Source organism: Apium graveolens, chromosome 8 (assembly GCF_009905375.1).
Source record: "Apium graveolens cultivar Ventura chromosome 8, ASM990537v1, whole genome shotgun sequence".
Lineage (NCBI taxonomy): Eukaryota > Viridiplantae > Streptophyta > Magnoliopsida > Apiales > Apiaceae > Apium > Apium graveolens.
Window position 1 is genome coordinate 135,455,803 of NC_133654.1, and position 6,000 is coordinate 135,461,802.

A 6,000-nucleotide genomic window follows, 5' to 3' on the forward strand; every position below is an offset into this window, starting at 1 on the left:
ATTTTTTTTTCTGAATTCCAGATGAGGCAATCCTCTCACAAACCCCTTTTCACAAAAGAGTTTCTTGTGTAAATGTTCAAGGGTGAGAGATTCTAATGCCATAGCTAAACTTTTGTCAGATGAAGTTTTACAGTAGAAACCATTGACTTCACCTTTCCTGAGATTCCAGTCTAGCCACAAGCATTTCCTTTCCTTACTCTAAGAAGAGCAAGCTTCTCAATCTTCCTGCTTCAGATGAGACACTAATCCTTCATTGAATTGACATTTTGTCCTTTGATGTAGAACTGTCTGATAATAGGATTTGTGCCTTGATTCTCCAGCAAGAAGTTGCTTCAATTGTTATCAATGACTCCAATTATTAGTTGTTATCAGTGATAGCAATTGTTGAATCCATGATGACATCCCTTTTCTATATAGCTTGTCCCGTAATGAAAACCTTTACTGTGATCTCCAAAGATTACTGATGGAATAGCTTTTGTTGATCATATTTGATTGTGAGGCTCTTTCTTTGATCATATGCCTTTAGTATGAATTACCAAGAATACATATGAATCAGTTAACCTTTTATGTCCTGCACTCACAAATGGATTAACAGTTCTTGGTACCCAACTTATCAGTTTGGGTCCAGATAGATTAGAGATATTTTATTATAAACATATATAACAATAGCTGCAACATTATCATGCTAATTCTTATCTTTGACTGACCATTTTCTCCATTTAAATACCCTTGACAAATTTGTCTCTAGGCTAGGGGAAAATGGTTCCAACCTTACATAAGGAGGACTAACAGTCTTTGCCCTATTGTAATTCTAAACATGCTTTTATATAATTAATGCAAGTACTAGGAGATGCATTCATGGCATAAAGAATAAGCAAGCATTGTATTAAGAATACATGGCATTCATTCAGAAACATTACACATAAGAATTAAGCAAGACAAACATGATATGGAACAAACAGAATTAACAAATGAATCACTAATTCTATCTAGTTCAATCCTGTTGATGTATCTCATATAGCTATCTCAATCCAAATATAAACTAACACCCGAACAAACAATTCAGATTAAAAGAATAAATCACATTATAATAGGATACAGTAGATAAGCATAAACAAAGGTCTTCTATGCTGGAAAATATCTATCTCACTAAAGCAATTAATCATGTTCAACAAATATTCAAACACATATTTAAGATCATCTAAAGTAACATGCACAAGTTAAACATCAATCCTAGTTACCAGAAAATAATCTAGTGAACTAGTTCAGCATTATCTATGTGTGATGCTATCATGCTTGTGCGAGTGTTAAGCATTTAAACACTAAGATCTTATCATGCATTGAATATTGGGAACAAAGTATTGCAGTGGTTCAAGAATTTGAAACCTGAGATATGTGAGTTGGACCATCTTCAGAGATTTCTATGAAAGCAAGAAATTCATTATTCTCGTCATCTGATCCATCCCAACTCTTTCCCGTGCACTACAAGTTTTGACTGGCTACTTCCCTAAGAAAACATTCCACCTTTGTCTCAGCTCTTCAACTGAATCCCTACTTATCCTTGTTTTTCAAGCTTCTTGTTTTGTTATAGCAAAACCCCTGGAGACATATTGCTTGTCAAACCTGTAGCTATCAAATCTTGTTTATGTCCCATTCTCGGTCTTGTAATCACCCCTTGAACTGAATTTGTAAGAATCTCTGCTTCGGAATAGATAGGCTTGATCCTTGGATATAGCTTATGTACTCCTTGTGAATCTGATGCGACCAAACTTCCCTGACATGTGAAAAACTGCCCTAATGTCCAGTCCCTCAAGTATTTCTACCTAAGCTCCTTCTGATCCAGCTATCAGTAACTCTTACATTCTGTCCCGAGGTTCCAACTATACTGCATGTAACTGAGATGTTTGTTTGTCCCCACCGTTCTCTCTGACCTCCACAATTCCTGTTCTTTCTGACTTCCACAACTCCTGCCTGTATGATCTCATTGATTCCCCGATAAATAGAGCATTGGTACAAACCATTGTGTGACTATATAACCTGGAATCACAGAGTTGTCTTAAAATCTCCGAGAAAAATTGTACCCGTAGAAATTTCATTCATTCCCTGCATCTGAAAACCCAGTGGTATCCTATGGAGTAAGCCTTTGAGGAAGTTCCACAATTTTCGTCTGTAGGGCTTGAAATCATTTTCATTGGAATAAGAAAACCATTATCTTCACTTTCCGTATTCGGGAATTTTTTGTCTGAATAGCACATGGTCTTCGTTTTCTTCGAAAGATTAAAATCCACTTTAAAAGCCCGGAGGAATCCTGAGTCTACCAATCCTTGAGTACCCTCAATTTAATATTTAAGAGAAATTTAAATTTCCAATATATTTAATTTTCTTAGAAAATAAATTAATCAAAAATAAATGTTTACATAAAATCTAATTTTTAAGAATTTCGAATTTTCTTAAAAATAAATAAAATGTAAATTATTATTTAAGAAAAAAATTAAATTTAAGAAATTTAAATTTATTTAATTTTCTTAGAAAATAAATTAATCAAAAATAAATATTTACATAAAATCTAATTTTCCAGAATTTCGAGTTTTCTTAAAAATTAAATAAAATATAAATTATTATTTAAGAAAAATTTAAATTTAAGAAATTTAAATTTTACAGAAAAATAAATAAATCAAAAATAAAAAATAATTAAGAATTATAAAAAAATTGTTAAGTGCGGCTGTGGCGACATCTCTTACTCTGTGCATCGTTACAGGTCGCAATAGAATTTATTTGTGGCGACAAAAAAACAGGTCGCTATAAGGCTGTGGCTAGAGCTGGCCAAATGTGCGGGTTTGAACCGCACATTCGGGACCGGTTCGTACGGAAATCCGGAATTATTCGGTCTGAACCGGGCCGGTTCAAACCCGCACAATTCTTTAAAGTAATCGAGCCGGTTACGAATATAATACTGGAGAACCGGGACCGGCCCGCACTAACCCGTCCACACAAAATTCACGCGAGCTGCACGTGGTTATAAACCCGCACAGCCCGCACAGGCTCGCGGGTGTGCGGGCTTGAATCTCAGTTCTCAATTAAATATGTTAACATTTTAAACATTTTATTAATTATCACCCTGTATGATGTACCCCATATCTTTATTCAAGATAAGAAAATGTGACAACTATCCCCATCTTTCCTCTGGTGTCACTCCAATAAGCCTCTAGACTGTACACAAACAACACGTATCAACCCCACAAACAACATCTGCATGCAAACCTAATACATGGGTTCATGACTCACAAACAGATTATTTTAATCCGGAGCCCGAACCATTCAACCCGCGTCCCGCATAGCTAGCTCACGAGCTCAGTGTCGGGTACGAGTTTGCTTCTGTCGGTTCAAGCCCAGCCCGGCCCGATTCATTTAATTAACGTGTCGGCTCAGTGTTGGTTATTTCCGGGTCCAACCCGCTCCCAGCCCGGCTCGGACCGCACGGCCCACACTACTGGCCACCTCAAGCTGTAGCGACTAAAATCATAACAGAGTAATAGCAGAGAAGTTGAACGGTGACTCTTCTGTGGCGACCTCTATATGCCTTGAACAGCTGTGCGCGTGAGGTAAAAAAAATCTTCTCCTGTGCCTTGCTTAATTTCTGACATGTACAGGCGCGTGGTAGCTGATTTCCTTTGCTGCCACTTTTTCCGCGCATAACAGGAGGTGCAAGTCCCTTTTGTTTTGTTTGTGTAAATCGAAGGTGCCAAGTTGAATAACCTGAGCTACTTTATTTCCTTTACATTCACTTAAAAACCAAGTTACCAAGTGAAGTTAAGCAAAATGTTCGCGTATTCTGGCAACCAACAAACAAGAAAATGGCAGCAATAAATAACAAAACCGGCATGCATAAATCGAAAGAAGAAAAAAAATAAATTTAAATTAAAAAATTTTATTTACTATAATTTAAGTAGTAAATATTTAGTTTAATTTATAAAATAAATTTATTTAAATTAAGTTTATACAATAAACTTATTTAAATTAAATTTATAAAATAGATTTTCTAAATCAAATATACAAAATAAATTCATGTAAATGAAAAATTAATAAAATAAATTATTTTTAAGGATCCTGATTTATGTATGAATCAGTCAGCTCTGATACCAATTGTTAGGTCCCGAATTATCGTAGAAGGGGGTTGAATACGATAATCACTAAATTAAAAATTCTTTCGAATCTTTAGCGGATAAAATATTTAGTGCTCGGTTAGTGGTTTCGTGTTCTTGAGAGGAATAGTGTTTGGAACGATAAAAACAAGGAACACAAAATATTCGGGGAAATATATATTCGTATATAAATCCTCGAGGGGGTTGCTACACTCCGGTAAATAAATTAACCGGCTACAATCTAAGAACAACAAAGTTCCTAGCTACTATAAAGATTTACAAATCAAATCCTATACAATAATCTAACTTTTATTTGTACTATGATTTAATTACCGCGTAACGATTATAATGCCCCTAAGAATATACAAGAATTGAATCAGGCATTATAATGTTACTCCGGTGAGAAGTTAAACGGATATACAAAAAGCTTGAGTTTCTCTATAAATCAATGCTGCCATTTTTTCACCTCTCTTGGGAGAGAAGATGAACAGAAAAATGATCCAAAAATAAAATGAATGGCTGGCTATCTTCTGCTGCAAAGTGTAGACTTTATCCACAATAAATTGTGTGGCTGAGGTTGAGAGCTTCTGTGTGGCCAGCTTTCTCTGTGGCGACAGGGAATATTCTTTTCTGTGGCGACAGCTACTAGTACATGGAAAATAGATTATTATTAATCTAACACCCCTGTGGCGACCACAGGGGTTACTAGCATATATTAAAGACACCACAATCAACCAGTGTGGCGACATGTTAACACAAACCAAACAAACTAACTAAAACAAACAACATGTACTTGGTTGTTTTCTTTTATTTGTTTTTCCTTTTCATTTTCATTTTCTTTTTGTTTTCTTTTGTTTTCTTTTCTCTTTTTTTTTGTTTCTTTTCTTTTTCTCTTTTCTTTTTCTCTTTTTTTTGTTTCTTTTCTTTTTTCTCTTTCTTTTCTTTTTAAGTTTAAATTGTAATTAAATTAATTTATAAAATAAACTTAAATATAACTTATATAAATAAACTAATTTAGATTTATAAAATAAACTTATTTAAAGTTTATAAGATAAATCATTTTAAGTTTATTAAATAAATTATATTAAAGTCCATTAAATAATTTATTTAATTTAAGAATTAAACTTTGAGCTTCGCCAGTCTCCTGAGCTGTTTGGCTGTATACCCCGCGCACCTCTTGTCGTACTTTAACAGATAAACGTTCAATCCAAGTACATTCCTCAACTTAACAATTCTTCTATAACTAATACCCAGATTTCTTTCACGAGCTGTTAACGCCTAGTGCAACTGGTCTGGTTCACAAATGACTAACCCCGATTCAGGTCTTCGTATTATAGCCTTGATTACATTGTTAAGCTTGCCTCAACTTTATTGCTTCAGACACTGACTGTTAATAAATAATTGTACTTTCACTGGAATCCTTTCTGGTACTTTAGACAACGTCTTCATTAACCTCTGTCTATACCTTGTCTTCAAATCTTCAGATTCCTATTCTTCGAACACTGTCTATCTTCAATCAATGTCAATACACTGAAATCTTCCGATATCACTTGTATACTGAATCTTCAACATTTCTGAAACCCTGAAAGTCTTTAACCTTTGTTCTTCACTGAGGCATGATCATATTAATGAACTTCTTTCAGTGACCTGTAGATAGACTTTAGGGTTTCTTCTAATCTTCTGATTCTTCGTATTTTCCTTGTCTTTATTCTTCTTAATTTCTTGTGTAGACGTAGTATTATTAACCCGTCATGTTCTAGTGTTGTTATTGTGTTGAGTTATCACGTAATTGTTCATACAGCTACGCGGTCTCACCAACAAGTTTCTTACTAAATTCTTCCCTATGGCGAAGACACCT